This window comes from Sceloporus occidentalis, unplaced genomic scaffold (assembly GCF_023333645.1).
Source record: "Sceloporus occidentalis isolate IW3139 unplaced genomic scaffold, rSceOcc1.0.p SCAF_1, whole genome shotgun sequence".
Lineage (NCBI taxonomy): Eukaryota > Metazoa > Chordata > Lepidosauria > Squamata > Phrynosomatidae > Sceloporus > Sceloporus occidentalis.
The window spans coordinates 37,927,087-37,946,107 of record NW_028316981.1 but is presented as its reverse complement, the minus strand read 5'-3'; the positions used below and the strand labels follow the sequence as shown (position 1 = coordinate 37,946,107).

Genomic DNA, 19,021 nt, shown 5'->3' with positions numbered 1-19,021 from the left:
GTCAGCTACACTAAATGTAGAATTTATGTTGTGCAAATGGCAAATAAAAAATTGGGAAAAGGCAAAAAAAAATAATCCAAAAAATCCCCACCCTCACACTCATATAGATAATGTGTGTATACACAATATTTGCTTTTATTGACAAGCAGCAAAGGTGAGAGAACTGGTAACATTTGTATAATGCAAATCTTATACCTTGCTTGATGAATTGGATTGTGCTTTTCATATACAATCGGCCCTCTGTATCCACGAATTCTTTATTCATGGATTCAACCATCCACGGCTTGAAAGTATTCAAAAATAATATAAATGCCAAAGTTTTTAAATAACTTTTTATTGAATTTTAAAAACATACATTTTAAAAAATCAGGCATTAAACGCTTATATACTTGACATAGCCAAAACATTCAACACACCAAAAATAAAATAAAAAATACTGAACATCAAACATTAAAAACAACATAAAATAACTTCCTATCCCTTATTTTGAATATCATTTCTTAGATTTCTTTCAGATTGTACACTATTGGGGAAAGTTATTGTTAACAGTGTTGTGAAAACAGAAATTAGATGTTTTGAGTTAGGGTATCATGAATATAAATTTGGGTCACAAATTTAGTTACTTGAAAAGTAGTTAAGGCAGGAATCATTTGGAGGGACCTCTGCCCACTTTGATATTAGAAATAGGTTTGTTCTTGTACTCATACTGTTGCCTTGATGTCTTCTGCCACTGCAGATTGTTTGAAGAACATGTACGTACTACCCATGCCTTTCTTTTTACTCTTGCCTTTCCCGCTCAAGTTCTGTGATCTTGAGTGGAAGGTGACATGATTTCTTCTTAGTCATTCAAATCTAATAACTTTTAATCTGAAGGTTAAGTAGTGATATATAAACTAAGAGATAATAATATCAATTTTATGTTCACTGAAGGGCACAATATACCTCTTTCAGTAGACAGAAAATTGTGTGTAAAATGGCTTTTGCTTCTCAGAGAGAAATGTTCTGCCTCTGAGAACATGGAAATATTAAAGTTGCACACTAAAAGGGGGAAAACAGCATTAACAAACATTTAAAGAAATCTTAAAATTAACATTAGTCATCCAGTATGTTTAGATGTTGATTGATTCTGACATTTTTTAATTGTGTTGATGCTAAATTGACATGATCAACACTTGAGGCTTTAGTCCAATGCATACTTTCTTGGGAGCAAGCTCCATTTAACTTAGTCTGCAGGTTGTTTTGGAAATTCCCTTCTTCATTTGGGAGAAATTATTCACGTGTTCCACTCCCTGATGTTTTATGTTTCTAAAACCACTGATTAAACCCATTGTTTGGCAACCTTAAGTTTTCAAAATAATATTTACAGATTTGGAAATGCAGTTGTATGTGTGAGCTAAGTGTCTGGATAGACTGCCTTTTGAGCAGTTTGGTGGATTGTACTTGTATGACTCTATGGGATGTCTTCCTCCTAAGAAAAAAAGATGTAAAGAAAACATTCTGTGATAACTTTTAAATAGCCAATTTTAATCTTTAAAGGAAAATCTGAAAGTTTGAATAGGAAAATGAGACAAAGCTTAACACTATCTTACCTTTGTGAAGTTCCAGATAATAGAGTGAGTAAGGTATTTTTTTAAATATTGTCTTTTCATTTTCATATTTTCCCTTCCCCCACACTTCCTTTTTTAAAAGGTATATTTTCCAGTGATAGTACTGGTGAAAACAAAGTAGATTTAAAGATAATACCCAGTATTTGCTATGTTGGCAGAAGAGCATCCATGGATGTAACCTCTCTCACTAAAATTATTAATTTTTTTGGCTTTGTTATACAACGATTTCCATTGTTTTGACTGATATACTTGCAGGAGAACATTTTAGAATAGCTGTTATACTTCCAGGAGAACATTTTAGATAAAATTTCAGGCAATTTTAGGGTAGTATCAATGTAAAGCTAACCTTTTGCCTGATGTTCATCCACAAATTTTATATCAATCTGCCTCTGAAGACTTCCTAGAAATGCAAAATAAAGCTGTACAAGTACAGGGAGCAAGCACAGGGAAGTTAGCCACACTAGTTCTTATCCGTTTAGAATTCAGAATAAGAAAGAAAGAGCTGTGCTGGATGATACCAAGAAAATCCAGCAAATGCTATGCTCAGCAAAGAACAATCGAGACCCTCTCACAGCCACAGGGGTTTATCGCATACCATGCAGCTGCAGACAAGGGGCCACCAAACTACAGTGTCCAAACACGAATCAAGGAACATGAGAGACACTGCAGACTGGGCCAGCCAGAAAAATCAGCGGTAGCAGAACAAATTACAAACCATTCTGGGCACAAAATGCTGTTTGAAAACACTGAAATTCTGGACCATGCCAACAACTATCAGGTCAGGATGCACAGGGAAGCCATTGAAACCCACAAACACTTGGAGAACTTCAACAGGAAAGAAGAAACCCTCAAAGTAAGTTTGTTTACCAGTCCTGAAGGACACCAAAACCAGGACTCAGCAAATGCAAATGAGAAACCACTCAGGGTCAGAGGCTTTCCCAGCAAACAGTGATCACCAATTAGCAGACACCAATCCTCTTTTGCATATCCTGCTACCCTGAGGCCTTCCATCAACAACAAAACAATACACAGATACAGTGGGAATCACTCCTGCCTTTCCAGGGTCACACAGTATATATATAACCATTCTTTTCCAGGTTAGCATTCTCTGAAGATGCCAGCCACAGTTGCTGGCGAAATGTCAGGAATAAACTCTTATAGAATACAAGCAGTTTTGTCTGAAATGTATATAACAAATGAACCAATATAAGCCTGCCCGAGATTTAATATCTTCAGAGGTAGGCTCCCTCATTGTTTCACTCTCATCCCAGCCATGGATGAAGATTTTCATACCAGTGCTTACTGTAGGGTAAGCGTTGGTAAAACACCGGTAAAATGTTTAGGAAGCATGTGTATGTGAAAGCCTGACACGCTTCCTAAACTTCAGGGAATCGTCCCCTCGCCTCCAGCATCCCTGAATTGTTTAGGGAGCAGTCATTTCCCATTAACACAAAGTTTCCATTAATGGGAAATGGCTTCTCCCCAAATGATTCAGGGACTCTGGAGCCAAGGAGACAATTCCCTGACATTTAGGAAGCGTGTCAGGCTTTGACACACACACACACACACACACACACACACACACACACACACACACCTTAAACATTTTACTGGTGTTTTACCGCTGGTATGAAAATCTTCAACATTGAAGACATGGAAGAGAACCTTCTCGGTGGCTGATCCCAGATTGTGGAATTCCCTCCCACTGAAGGTTCAGTTGGTCAACGCTCTCCTCTCTTTCCTCCAGCAGGCAAAGGCCTTCTTATTAAAGCAGGCCTTTGGCTTATAATTCAGCTTTTAAGGGGGCTTTTTAATTATGTTTTAAATATGTTTTCAGTAGAATTATTTGTTTGATTGTTTTTAACGGTTTGATTTTTACATGCACTTCTTTTGATTGGATGTAGAAGGAGAAAGGTGGAATATTAATTAATTAGTTAATTAAACAAACTAAGCAGCATTTGAAAAACCTAGCTTTCCAGTGGGTTTTCACAGCTGTTAGACTGTAGTCACCACACAATAAAGCTCCACTTGGTAAGACTTTGTAACTGTCTTAATAGAAGTTAGATTTTTTTCCCCTGTAAATGAAAATAGTACACACTCTCTAATTTGTAAAGCCCCCATGGATACCTAATTTCACACTGCTTTTAAATTTAAACTTGATTCACACTTGCTCATTTTCTTGTTTCAAGGCCCAGGTAAACCAAATATTTCTTGTCAATTAAAATGTACAGAAATAGATTTCCCCCCTCAGGCTTCCCTTTATAAGTGTAATTTGAGCACTGCCATCTGTGTCACTACTTTGTACATTTTGTTAGCCATTATTATTCTCTCTTTCTCCCCCTTAAGGAACACTAAAAATATCTATCGTCTCCTTTTCAATAGTAAAAGTTGTTATATTATAATGGTTATAGGTTATGCTTTTTCTTTTTCTTTCTTTTTTTTTCAGGCCATATATTTTTTCAGTAATTGAGGGTGAGCTCACAAAAATTCTTGTTCAACACTTAATGCACTATTAGTTGACCTGTTGAATGTTTAAAGCCAGGCATCCATTAGAACAGACAAAGCCTTAGCATAGTTTCAAACAGTGTTTTCCCAGAGAAACAATTCAGATGTTCAGCTGGAAATCTTTGAGTGATACATGATCAGGTCTTATGCAGTCTCCCCAGGAGAGGCCCATCAGGAGTCTGCTTGGATTGAGTGGAATGAATGACTTTCCTTCATTCCCTGTTCAGCCCCACTTATTCCTCTGCCCAATGGAGAACTGTTTGCAAGCTGCTTGCATTTGTGTTGCTACAGGTTCAGACATCTATCTGAGGGGACTATAAGTGGGCATGGGGACCTTTTAGTATGCGCCTTTGCTGCCCTTTAGTGTGATGCAATGTGGTGGTCTGCATTAAGGAACAACCTGTGGTTTCTTTCTGCCTGCTCAGTTTTAAGCTCACGGGATGGATTTGAACTTACTGAGTGGGGTGATGTTATTGAATCATTTGACCATTATTGTGCATTGATTAGCACTTCCCCTTTATGACTGACGTGGAAGCACCACTGGCACAGCTTTATTTATTTATTTAATGCACTTACATCCTGCCTTTCCCCCCAAAATAGGATACAAGGCAACTTACAATAATTTTAAAAAGATCAAACTAAAACATTAATTTGTCTGAATTAAGTTTCAGTGTGTTCACCCTCATCCAGTGGGGGTTTCTGAGAGATACTCCTTGGTCTTTGGTTAAACAAAAATTCATATGTTTCAAAAACAACAGTAAACACATCCATTTAAGAAATGCATTACACTATATTTGACCTATGATGGGAAAATCATTACTAATAAAAATGAGCTGATCACCCTGCCATACAAGTGACAATTCATATCTGTTTAAGTTCCTGTCCACAACTGTCAGATGTCATAGGACACATCTGCATGGACCTAATACATTGGTCTCCCCCCTATCCCCATGGGAGAAAGAAAGGATGACACATGGCTGAAAACCCAGCTCTTGTGCAGATAGACTGAATGTTGTTCAGCATGTTCTGCATCAGAACCAGGGTATTGCCCACTTCACATATGTCAAAATAAGTCCCTCATTACTCCGGTTCCTCCAAAGCCCTTGGTCATGACTGGGGATGGTTGTTCTCACAGGTGGACCACTGATGAGGGTTACGTGCAATAAGGTCAGAATGTAGCATGTGGAGCAATTGTGCTGGGTGGCCAAGCAGGCCACTTGTGTAAACAATTCATTGTCCAGTAATTTAATCAGCAATCCTAACAGCCTCTGTTGTTGTTGTATCTTGAAGTCATTTCTAATTTATGGAAACCACAAGGTGAATCTGTCATGGAGTTTTTTTGGCAAGATTCGTTCAGAGGGGTTTTCCTTTGCCTTCCACTGAGTCTGAGACCATGAAGATTTTCCCACCAGCTCAGAAGTGCTGGTAAAACGTTGCTGGATCGTTGAGGAAGCACGCATGTGTGAAAGCCTGGCATGCTTCCTCAACGTTAGGGATTCATCAGCTCCCCTCTAGCATCAGTGAATCATTCAGGGAGAGGGAATTTCCTCTGAATGCAAAGTTTCCATTCAGAGGAAATTCCCTTTCCACAAACAATTCACTGACACTACAGAGGAGCCGACAATTCCCTGACGTTGAGGAAGCATGCCAGGCTTTCACACATACGCACTTCCTCAATGATCCAGCAATGTTTTATTAGCACTTCTCAGCTGGGTGAAAATCTTCAAAGTGACTTGCCCCAAGGTCATGGAATGGATTTCCATGGCAAAGTGGGGATTTGGCCCCTTGTCTCCAGAGTTATTGTCCAATGCCTGACTATTATACCATGCTAGCTCCCAACACTGCTTGTAGTGGTAGTTACTGGAGCTGCATTCTATTAGTAATGGTACTGGTTCAAAGATGTGGATAGAGATTTAATGGAGCCACATTCTGTACCAGCTTCAGGATGTGCTCTCAACTAAACCTGGGTTAGACAATCAACAGGGGAAGGAATTTTACAGTTTTCTAGATGCTGTTGGACTGGAACTGTGGAAACATTAATCTCAGTTGGCTGTGGTGCTGGTGGGATTTGCAACCTTTGCAACATCTGGAGGATTGCATGAATCCTACCCCAGATGGAGAAAATACATGCATAGTTCTATACACGAACACACAAATGTATTGGTAGGAGTGTTGCACATATATAGATCAAGTAATATTATTTAATATGATGTTCATAGTATATGTTTTATAGGCAAATTACATGCAGCCCGATTTCTGTTTAAGAAGTTTTTCTTTATTGTTAGTTTGTGTAGGTTAACTGAACACGATCCTTGAAAGTATAGACTTCCTTTAGACATCTTGCAAAGCTGTAACTGATTGACAGGCACAGAAAATGACTCATATTTTCAGTACTGTATGGCACATTTGAACATTTTTCACAACAGGGAAAAAAATATCCAGAGAATGAAATACACCTTCCCCCATTTTTGCCACAAATTATTCCAAGTTCTGCTGATTAGCAGAGACCTTTTGAAGCTACTTTACACATAGCTCTATACTTTAGACTTGTCTGAAGACTGGATTATAAAGGCTTAGCAGTGATTAGCAATGTTTCTTTGCTCACATAGGAGGGTGCTTCTTTTAATTCTTTCAAATGTTTTGTTAACTAGCTGCTCCTCTCCCATGAAGAGTGAGAGACCATGGGTGAAAAGAAAATGGTTTGACATAATTAGGAAAAGATGGCATTCACCAAGACTGTGTCTGCATTATTATGGTATATATTTTTACACTATTCATGAATTACAAGTTAAAAACGTATTTGTGTCCCCCAAATAAGCCCCCCATAGGTATACCTCAGATAAGAAAGTAGATATATCCCTGTGCTTAGTTCTTTAACAGAAAATTTTGTGCCAGAGGCAGAAAGACAACATGGAAGGCATTGGGATAGATTCTTACAACGTGCGCGTGCACACACACGAGCTGTTGTACATGTTTCAGCCTTATTTAAGTGCTGCTCTTCCCATGGGAAGGGTGGAACAAAAAGTACCGTGATTCCTCCCCTTTTGTTGCTGCAGCTGCTTCAATGAGACACCACAGAGACCAACACAGAGAGCTCTGCTGGTCTTTCTCTCTCATTGTAGTAAATGCTTCAGCAGGAGAGGAACCAGTAGGGCACCCTCAAGCACCATGTCCTTCATTCAATTTCTCTTGGCACCTTTTCAGGGTAACAGGTCAAGTAGGAAGGTGTCTGGAGAGTCATACCAGCTACAAAAAGGGGTTGGCACAGCCATTAAAGTCCTCAGGCCAAACACCTTTCTTAGATGAATTCATTAGGTGGCCATGTGGACTCTATTCTGAGAAGTTGTTTTGCACAACAAAGCACAGTTTACATGACCTCCTCATGAGTACTCCCTTAGGGTGTCACCTGGTGCAGTCCACCCCACCTCTTGCACCCCCCTAGTAATGCACCTGCTCAGAGGCAGGAGGAGTAAAGATCGGAGGTAGAAGCATTAATAACTTAAGATATGCAGACGACACAATACTACTAGCAGAAAACAACAAAGACCTGGAGTGATTATTGAAGAAAGTCAAGGAGGAAAGTGCCAATGTAGGCACTTTCAGTAATGACCATGGAAGGCCTACAAAAATTCATCCTATATCATGAGAAAATTGAAATAATTTTCAGTATGGTAATGGATCAAACATTAAACAGAATGGAGGCAGCATTCAAGAAAACTGAAGAAGGCTAGGACTGGGAAGGTCAGCCATGAAAGAACTGGATAAAATCTAAAGAGTAAAGATATACAACTGAACACTAAAGTTAGAATATTCAATCCATTGTATTCCCCATCACCATGTATAGATGCGAGAGCTGGACAGTGAAGAAAGTGGATTGGTATGTGAGATGTGTTGATGGAGAAGAGTACTGGGGATACAATGGACAGCAAAAAAAGACAAACAGTTGGGTCCTGGAATAGGTCAAGCCCAACTTCCCTCTGGAAGCCAGGATCACTAAATTGAAGCTATCGTACTTTGTGCACATCATGAGAAGTCTTGAACCATTATAAAAGATAATAATGCTGGGAAAGGTAGAAGACAGCAGAAAGTGAAGAAGACCATATGCCAGGTGGATCAACTCAATCAGAGAAGCCGTAGGCCTGAGCCTGCAGGAGCTGAGCAGAGCAACTGAGTACAGGGGTTCTTGGAGATGTCTCATCCACAGGGTCGCCATGAGTTGTGGTAGACTGGGAGCGGTTAACAATAACAGCAGTACTTGTATATAAGTCAAAAAATGTATGGCAAAATTTGACCCCAAAACATGGGTTCACTTATACGTGAGTCAGTAAGTACAGTAATAGTGCTTGAAAAATTGGCAGCCATGGCTCTTTGGTTCTCCGTCATGGCGGGGGGAGCATCAAGGGTTCTAAAATAAGTGCCAACCCCCTCCCTCTGCTGCGGCGGGAAAATTACAAATAGCTTCCATTGAGTCAGCTAGAGGGGTGGCAGTGCCTCTTTTACAGGAGTCCCTCCTTGGAAGGATTACATCAAGAGCTTTAAATATCATTTTAAAGGAAAGGACAAGTCAGTCAATCAGATGTGTGCTTTTTGGCCAAACTTGGCCCTGCCAATTTAAATATGAGGCTTTATTTCCACTTCTTCATTTGCTAAACTGGTTGTGAGGGATAAAGAGTGAGGTGGGATGGAACTGGTCAAAGGGAGGAGGATGCTCCTCTGTAATAAGGTTAAACTCTCTTGTATGGGACTGGGTTTTTTTTGAAATAATTTGTCTGAAGAGGTGTTTTGTTTTGTTTTAATCTGTTATAATCATAGAATTATATAGCTGTAGAATGTTTTTATCTGTGCTGTGAATGGCCTTGGGTTCCATGTTGGAGAAGGTTGTTGTTGTGTTCCTTCAAGTCATTTCCGACTTATGGAGACCCTAAGGTGAACCTTAGGTCATGGGGTTTTCTCGACAAGATTTCTTTAGAGGAGGTTTCCCATTTGCCTTCTCCTGAGGCTGAAATATGTGACTTGACCTAGGTCACCATGGCCAAGCTGAAGGGAGAAGGACAGGTTAGAAATTGAAATTAAATTAAACCAATCAACCAAAACCAAAAACTCTTCAAACCTGGTAAAACAGTTGAAAAGTCTAGATTATTCCAGAATACAAAGGGGGTTAACAGCAGTGATGTGTCTTATAAGTCCCCTGTAGTTTAGACAGTTCGTCTTTTCCATTGTGCTCTTCAGACTAAGATCCGTGAAACATGAAATTAAGATTTCCAAAATAGTTGTACTGCCTATATAAACACTGCTCATTTTGGAAGGAAAAATAGTGGGGGAAACGGCAGATAGAAGAAAAGCATGTGATCATTTTTGAATGTCATTAAGCAAATCCTGCCAAATATATAATCCTTTCAAAACTGCTTTACATTTATCAAAGCCTTTCCTAATATTTAAGTATAGTTTCATGTTTGTAGTTTTTTTGTTATCTTTTTGTCATTTTTGTTATGGTAAAATATTCCAATACTGGATATTCACAGATAGGCATTCCAGAAAGGGATTGTATATATGCTCATTAATGACCTACCTGTGAAACCTTTGGGTTAAACTGGATGCACTTTAATTTAAATGAGCTTTTGCCTTTAATATGCAGCTGTTAAAAATGCAGTCAAGGCAGGTTGTGCTTATAGCTATCAGGACTACAATAGTAAAGGAAGGGGTTTTGAACCCCTTCCCCTCCAGTTGTTTCTCCTGAGGCAAATATCTTTATGAATAGGTAATTTGCAAGAATGCATTGCAAAAAAATTCTCACTGGTTGTTCGGTAGTGAAAATACACTTGTCCCTCCATATTCACTAGGGTTAGGGGCACAAGACCCCTGTGAATATGGAAAAAATGCAAATAACAAAAACACCATGTTTTTACCTGAGAGGAGGACACGTCTCTAGGAACCTCTAGGTCCTTCACTGCAACTCTGTGGTCAGCCTCCGACAGATTTGATTAATCATGGATTAGATTAATATGTTCTCTCTAGGAATCTCTGGGTCTTTCAGTGCAACTCTCAGTTAAAATTGACCATAGAGTTGCACTGGAAGACCTAAATATTTCTGGAGAGAACCTATTAATCAAATCCGTGAATAATCAAAGCCGCAAATATCAAAGCTGCAAATATGGGGGGATGACTGTATAAGCTTCAGAAGAGGGGTTACCCTCAGAAAACCTCATAAGACAAAAAACTGATTAAATATCCCTCTATCCATGTATCTTAGGCTGTCCAAAGCCTGTGCAAGCCAACCTCCATGCTATCAGCACACTATGAGTAATAAGCAATTAGGATGAAAGGAAGAAAATGGGGGAAGAATCATGTTTTGGAGTTGCAAGCAAGTTTTGTAGACCTGTTGACTGCTATTGATTAAGGCTGCACCTGCACTGCAAAAATAATCCAGTTTGACACTACTTTAACTGCTGCGGCTCAGTGCTATGAAATTCTGCGAACTGTAGTTTTGTGAGACATTTAGCCTTCTCTGCCACAACAAACTACAAACCCCAAAATGCCATAATATTGAGCCATGGCACTTAAAGTAATGTCAAACTGGATTATTTCAGCAGTGTGGATGCTGCCATCACAGAGTTTAAAGCAGATATAATGGGATGGGTGCCTGTGTGTGTGTGTGTGAGAGAGAGAGAGAGAGAGAGAGAGAGAGAGAGAGAGTAACAATTATTTTTGTATACTACACTTTTGTTCTGTAGATTTTCAGGTAAGATGCTAATTAGATAATCTGGCTTCTCCTTGCTATATTCAGCCAGTCAATGCTGGTGAACAAAATACTAAAATGAAAGCCAGTGTGGTATTCTGGTTTGAATATTGGACTAGGACTCCAGAGACCAGAGTATGAATCTCTGCTAGGTGACCCTGGGAAAGTCATACTCTCTCAGCCTTGTAGGAGAGCAAAGGCAAACCCCCTTTGAACAAATCTTCCCATAGGGCAAGGGTCATTATAAGATGGAAACAACAACAACAATAGTGTAATGATATAAGTGTCAGACAAAATCGTATTCCCATTTGTCTATGAAATTTGTTGGGTAAATAGATTTTTGTGGGTTTTTCAGGCTGTGTGGCCATGTTCTAGAAGAGTTTCTTCCTGCCGTTTTGCCAGCATCTGTGGCTGGCATCTTTAGAGAATGCTTGCCTGGGAAAAGTTGGGTGTATATATACTGTGTGAGCCTGGGAATGCAGGAGTGATTTGCATCTGTATTCTTCTGTTGCTGATGGCCGGCCTCAGGCTGGGAGGCTAATGCAAAAGAGGATTAGTGTCTGCAAATTGGTGATCATTATCTGCTGGGAAAGCCCCTGACTCTGAATGGTTTCCCATTTGCATTTGCTGAGTTCTCATTTTGCTGTTCTTCAGGACTGGTAACCAAATTTTGTTCACTGTAAGGGTTTCTTTTTTCCGGTTGAAATTATCCAGATGTTTGTGGATTTCAGTGGCTTCCCTGTGCATCCTGACATGGTAATGGCTGGCATGGTCCAGAATTCCATGTCAGGATGCACAGGGAAGTCATTGAAATACCCAACTTTTTCCAGGCAAGTGTTCTCTGAAGATGCCAGCCACAGATGCTGGCAAAACGTCAGGAAAAAACTCTTCTAGAACATAGCCCGAAAAACCCACAAAAAACTATGGATGCCAGCCATGAAAGCCTTCGACTTCACATTGTTGGGTAAACTTGGAATTCGCACCCAAATTCAAGCTTTACTTACTCCACAGTGGTGGTGTAGACATAAAAAATTGTGTGGGCCAGGTTGTGTCTTTTAAGATTCTTGAAGAAGAGATAGAACAGAGGGGAGGGGGAGTTCTAAATGGCTAAAAGTATAGACTGCAAAACAGTCTTTAAAAATTAATTTTTCAAGTCCATCCACAAAACTTTGTGGCTGGCATGCTGTTTGTTAGTCCCACTTAGAGCTGATCTACTCAAACACCTAATGAATGGGGAGTCAGTATCACAGGTAAATCACATCAGTTTTATGGGTCTACTCTAGTCAAGACTAACAACAGGATTAGGTCATTATTTGCAAATTTTAACACTTTTTTGATGCTGAAAACAGCACTTTCTGTGCAGAAAGCAATATTTCTACACAGAGAAAATACTTTCTGTGCAAGAAACACCATATTCTGAGCAGAAATATCATTTTTGGTGTAAAATGTTAAGTCTTCTGCACAGCCACACAAAAAAACACATGCAGATTTTAAAAATAATATTTATATGCAGAAATCATAGAATCATAGAGTTGGAAGAGACTGCAAGGGCCACCCAGTCCAACCCCCTGCCATGCGGGAAATCTAAGTCAAAGCATCCCTGACAGATGACCATCCAGCCTCTGTTTAAAGACCTCTAAGGAAGGAGACTCCACTACACTCCGAGGGAGTTTGCTCCACTGTCAAACAGCCCTTACTGTCAGGAAGTTCCTCCTAATGTAGAGGTGGAATCTCTTTTTCTCTAGCTTGCATATATTGCTCCGGGTCCTAGTCTCTGGAGCAGCAGAAAACAAGTTAGCTCCCTCCTCAATATGACATCCCTTCAAGTATTTAAACAGGGCTATCATATCATCCCTTTACCTTCTCTTCTCCAGGCTAAACATCCCCAGCTCCCTAAGTCGTTCCTCATAATAAATAATAATATAATAATAAATAAAAGCTTTATTTGTATAACGCTTTTCCAACATGATCAAAGCGGTTCACATCATATCAGGTATATCACAAGTACAAAAGGAGTAAAACATTGTTAAAAACATCATATAAACAATCTTAAGTATCTTGACCGCAGGCCAAACATCTAAGGTAACTTCTGTGAGGGGATAATTTTCTTTAAAAAGAGTCAGGAGGATATGCTGGATGGAAGAGATGAGTTTTTAAGAGTTTCTTAAACACATCCAAAGTGGTACTAAGTCTAATCTCTTCCAGACGTTTGTTCCAGCATTTCGGAGCTACCGCTGTAAACGTTCTTTGGTGAGTTGTTTCCAGTCTCACCTTGGGGTGCTCGAGTATGTACTTCCCTGATGTTCTGAGCGTGCGAGGCGGATTGTGTCGGGAGATGCGTTCCTTCAAGTAACTTGGGCCCAAGCCATGAAGGGCTTTATAGGTAATGACCAACACCTTGTATTGAGCCCGGAAGCTAATTGGCAGTCAGTGAAGAGATTTTAAAACAGGTGTTATATGGTCCGACCTTGAAGTTCTGGCAACCAGTCTGGCTGCAGCATTTTCTACTAATTGAAGCTTCCGAACCTGGTACAAAGGTAGCCCAATGTAGAGTGCATTGCAGAAATCTAAGCGAGAAGTTACCAGTGCATGTACTACTGTTTCAAGGTCCTTTCAGTCCAGATAGGGGTGCAGTTGGCATGGTTTCCAGACTCTTCACCATTTTAGTCGTCCTCCTTTGAACACGCTCCAGTTTCTCAACATCCAGAACTGGACACAATATTCCAGGTGGGGCCTGACCAGAGCAGAATTGAGTGGCACTGTTACTTCCCTTGATCTAGACACTATATTTCTATTGATGCAGCCTAAAATCACGTTGGCTTTGTTAGCTGCTGCATCAGACTTTTTCCTGTACAAGAAATGCTTTTGCCTGGACATAGGGTGACCAGATGTCCTCATGGAACAGCAAATTATAAGAATGAAATCCCCAACTTCTCCATCTGGGATAGTTTTGGGTAAAATAACCGAAATGCCAGTGTCCATCTGAGTGTTACTGTTCTCAGAGTAACTGCACAAGACACAGGCATTAAGGAGTAAAGAAAAACCATTCCAGAGAAATGCCAGGAATTTTCCCCTTGCATGTCCCACTTAATTCACAGCTGAACATTTTTCACCTGTATTCAAGCCCTTACTGCAGTGATTATATCTTGATCCTACGTGTGCTAAGTAAGAGTGAGTCACAATATCTAAGCTGAATTCTTCCTAACTTCATAATAACTAACCTTAGATCACTGAATTTTACCGCCTCCCTGTCTCATTCTGATTTGGGGATATTTGCATAAGCCACAGACATTTGTGGTGGCATGCCAGAAAGTTAGTGATATGAGCAGTTTCATACATTCAAACTGTTAGTTGTGGTTACCACTTGAGTAATATGATGTGTGGATTCATTTAGGTTCAGTTGATTGCAGAGTGCGTCTGATCCAGGGAAATAGGCTAAGGAATGGTTAAAAAAAAAATGAAAAAAAGAAGACATTCAAATAAAGTTAGAGTCAAAGTTACATCTAGCATTTGTCAGATTAGATCAGGGGTTGGCAACCTACGGCCCGCGGGCCGGATCCGGCCCGGTGAGGCCTTGGGACTGGCCCCAGCCCGGTCCTGCCCCCGCCGCAGCTTCCGCGCCGCTCCAGGCACCAGTTTGAGTTCGGCCTCCCAGTTGTCTGAGGGACAGCAACCCGGCCCCGGCTCAAAAAGGTTGCCTACCCCTGGATTAGATCTAGGGAAATTAATAAGATTGTAGAAATGTGTCTTGAGTCTGGATCCAGCCTATCACAATTGATGTCTTATTTCCTTAATACTTATATATTATTTATTTGTTGCTAGTTAATGGCCAGCCACCCATGTTTGAGAGATGGAAGAAATGAAGGGTGAAAAGTGATGGTCTTTTCCTCAGCCTCATTCTCTTCCTGCTGATGACACTTTATGAATTGGGGCAGAGAGAAGAAAAGGCGGTATAAAGATCTTCAGTGGGAATCTCTGAATTGGGAGAACAAATGAAATTCAGTCTAAACATGTGTAAAGTAATCATTGCAGGCCATTTCCTCCCTCAACTTCACATACATGCTGATGGAATTTGAGCTGGCAGTAACTGACTAAGAAAGGAATCTAGGAGTTATGGTGGATAATTCAATGAAAATGTTGACACACCATACAGCTGCTATGGAAAAGGGAAAAGGCAAACTTCATGTTGCAATTCAATTAGAAAAGGAATCAAAAATAAAACTGCCAATATCACACTGCTTGTTATACAAATCCATGGAGTGACCACATTAAAAAAAAATCTGCATATAATTTAGTCCGTTGCACTTGAAAAGGACATTTTGCTGTGGGAAAAGTGCAGAAAATCTAGAGCCTATGATTACTAGCATTGCTAGCTGTATGTTCTTAAATCAGTCTCAAGTTGAAGAATGAATATTTTTGAGGTTTTTTTGCCCCCGTTTGTTTTTGGTGTTCTGAAAGAATTCTCAATACAAGGTAGAATTTGATGGGAAAAATTAGGAATATAGAAAAGCTCATCTTATAGTGAAGCACAGATTTAGGAAAGTAAAGGCCTCTTACTGGTTAGGCAAACTAAAAAATAAAAGAAAATATGTCAATATCCCCCCCGCCAAAAGGAACAAAATGCATACCTATATCTGGGTTCCTTCATAATGAAATGCCCTTTTACCATTAAGGAGTGGAGGACAGGAAGTCTTGGAGATGTCTCATCCACATGGTTGCCATGGATCAAGATCAGCTTGAAGGTGGTTAACAACAAGAATACTGCAGTAGATGTTTATTTGGATTTTTCTCCAGCACAAAGAATAAAATTGGCTGCAGGAAGCTCTCCCTCTTTTTCTTCTGTTCCAGGAAGTACAGTCCATCCTCTGTATCCATTGACTTGTCATGTGCGGATTTGAGCATCCATGCATGACAAGCCAGGGGGGCGGTGGAAGGGGGAGGAGGAGGAGGGAGGAAAAAGGCAAGCAGCAGCCCCGGAGGGGAGGAGAAGAGGAGGAGGAGGAAGAAGAAGAAGGACGAGGAGGAGGAAGAGTGGTAGCAATGGAGGGGATTAAGAGAAAGAGAAAGAAGGAAGAGGAGGAAGGACAAGGAGAAGGAAAAGTAGGAAGATCCGCAACAGCAAAAATGGGAGAGGGGAAGAGGAGGAGGAGAAAGGATGAAGAGGAAGGGCAAGGAGGATGAGTTGCAGCAACAGAGGGGGGTTAGAAGAGGAGGAGAAAGGAAGATGAGGGAGGACGAGGAGGAAGAAAAAAGAGGAGGAACAGTGGCAGCAGTAGCAATGGGAGGGTAAGAGACGGAGGAGGGAGGATGAGGAGATGGGGAAGAGGAGGAGGAGGAGGAAGAAAAAGGAGAAAAGGTGGCAAGAGCCACAGTAGCGGCAGTTGAAGGGGGAAGAGGAGAAGAGGAGGTACCCTCTGCTGCCTGCCATGGTGACAGTGCTGAGGCTGGCTTCAGGGAGGAGGCAAAGTGCCATTGTCTTTAATGGTGGCACGGCTGTGTGGCCGTGTCACCCTTGAGTACTATGGGACTTGAGCATCCACTGATTTTTGTATCCACGGGGAAATCCAGAATGGATCCCCCGCTGATACCAAGGGCCTACTATAAATCTACCCTTGTCTCAGTGAAATTGTTGGGTTAAATATCCCTTTAAGGAAATATAAATATAACTATATGACTCTAAACGGGGGAAACACTAGGTCCCAATCCTTTGAAATTTGTTATGCATACAAGGACTCTGAAACCCAGAGCAGGTGTGGGTTGAGGATAGTGGATTGGAAAGAGGAATTAGTGTGTTGGTTTGGATAGTTTGGATTGTAAATATAACAGACAGTGTATGTCAGAGCTTTTGTTGAACATAATGCAACCGGAAGATAAAAGACTGCAAGGACTTTGGAAGAAGTCAACAGTGTCTGTGCCTTATTTCAGGTTGTTCAGTGCCTGGTTGCCAAATGCTGCACACTGGGTTGTGCTTGTGCACTCTGCTGTTTGTGAGCTACTGTTGAGGTCAAGCACCTCAGACAATGCTGAACTTTGACACCTCTGTTTGGGCCTAGTTTGTTTTTGTCACTTCACACCTGCAGTATACATAGGAGAGCCAACAGAAACAGCTTTTAAAATACAGATTTTTCCTAGGGTCAGGCCATCCTACCAGTTATAGTTGCTAAGGACACAGTCTAGGTGGGTTTCCCATCCAGGTTTCCATTTACTATGTTCTTCTTTATAAACAAGTCTTTAGGTACCAAGGAGGCACCAAGAAGCATACTTTTTCTATGTCCCCCATGACCTCAGAACTGAAATACCAACCTTGCTTCTCTCTACAAAGCTATTTGAAATATTAAGTGGTCCTTCATTAGCACACAAGGGAAATATATTTGCCATATGCCTCAGTATAAATAAATGAGATTGTTACATGTACATTTTAAATATAAATAATTGATCTACCAAAGAAAACCTCTCACTTTATTCTACAAATAAAATTTGGTGTGATTAATAATGTTCTGTTTTTTCAAGCCCAGAATGCAAATAAAGAGACTTTCATTTATTTATTATTTTTTTATTAAAAGTATTAGTTTATCACTTCTCAGCCTGCCAGGACTTGTGAGGTAATGCACAGCAGGTATAAAAAGATTAAAACATTGTTGTTATTTTTTTAACAAAAAAGAAGATTAAAATTGTGTTGTTGTTTTTTTTTAATTTTTTTAAAAAGGCACACAATCAAGATGAGACTATTCAAGATAGTTGCTGAAGCTAAACTTGGATTTAGACATTTCGTTCATAGCTAGCTTGTGAAAGCTCAGGATAGAGCCAGCCTGACTGCACTTGAGAAGGAGTTTCACAGCCAAGGTATCATTACAAAGAAAGATCTGTCTTGTTTAATTGTCAGCTTAGTGTCTTGGAATGGTGTTCCCTGCAACAGGGCTTCCACTGAGGATCCTTTATCAAATGCATCCTTATACAGTAGGGCTAGGTCTTTCAGATATCCTGGCCCCCATTTAGAGCTTTGTAGATCAAACCAGCACTTTTGACTGAGCTCAGAATGAGATTGGAGGCCATTGCACTTGGTACAAGACTGTTGATATGTGGTCTCTAAAGCACACATAGGCTGTGTGGCTGCAATTTTTCATTAATTGTAGCTTCTGAGGGCCTGAGTAGACAGGCCAGGATAGTATGTGCTGAGCCTGTGCTATCCTGACCCTGGTGCTCACCAGGATTAGTCCCTGAGTCAGCATAGGGATGAGGGAAGTTCACATACCCACCCATGTACCAACCCAGACTTGCAAACTTCCTCTTACCTTTCTGGTGGTGAATCCAATTGAGAAGCCCCCAGTCCCCCCATCGGTTGTGGAACTGGGGCATCTGGTTGCATCCACATGGCCAAGTGCTCTGTTTCCACATCAGACAGCGCGATTGAGGGGCTTCTCAGTTGCATCCACTGCTGGAAAGGTAAGGACGTGCAGGTTGGGGAGGGGTGGGGAGGAGAGACTGCCTGAACAGCCTGTTTTTGCTGCAAAGGTTTTTAGAAACTGTGGAAAACCAGGGCAGTTTTACCTGGGGGGTAAAGGCTCTTTAGCCTGTCATTAGACTATATCCTCTGGATTTGCATCTGCAGAGGCAGGATCGCGCTCAATCCTGCCCTGGGATTTTTAGCATGTGTTGTCTGCACTAGACAGTATGAGGCCTAGGGAATCCCAGGCCATTTGGACCATGTGAACAAACCCTGAATATTTTTCAAGAGCATACCCATACTAAAGAAATAGAACTGGGATGGCACTCAGACATGAATCACTCTGGTTGATTCCACTTTTCCTAGGAAGGGATGCAGTTGGGTCACTAGAGAAAGCTAGGCAAAATTCCTCCTAGGTGTAGCAACCATGTGGCTTTCTAGGAGAAATGTTAGGTGCAAGAACATCTCCAGACTTCTATCACCAGACTGTGAACTACATTGGTCCCTCCACATTTGCGGCTTGACTTCTGCAGTTTTGACTGTTCACAGATTTATTAATATGTTCTCTCTAGGAAATATCTAAATCTTTCAGTGCAACTCAGTGGTCCACTTTAACCAAAAGTCGCACTGAAGGACTTAGAGATTCCTAGAGAGAACACTCCAAAAGGCATTTGTAGCTCTTCCAGCACAATTCTATGGTCAATATCTGGCAGATGTTAACCATAGAAT

At 40.7% G+C, this 19,021-nt stretch overlaps 1 protein-coding gene across 10 annotated transcripts in view; it reads left to right on the top strand.

The window, feature by feature from the left end:
• FOXP1 (forkhead box P1) overlaps positions 1-19,021 on the top strand; it is a 699,809-nt gene that overhangs the window by 410,407 nt on the left and 270,381 nt on the right. Inside the window, exon 1 of one of the 10 annotated variants that reach the window (XM_089519533.1) lies at positions 17,598-17,691. The exons of 8 other annotated variants lie outside the window; for them this stretch is intronic. The gene's annotated coding sequence lies outside the window, so the exon portion shown is untranslated. Of the gene's footprint in view, positions 1-17,597; positions 17,692-17,848; positions 17,910-19,021 lie in introns of those variants that run through there. One more of the 10 variants, XM_089519552.1, reaches the window with a different exon arrangement.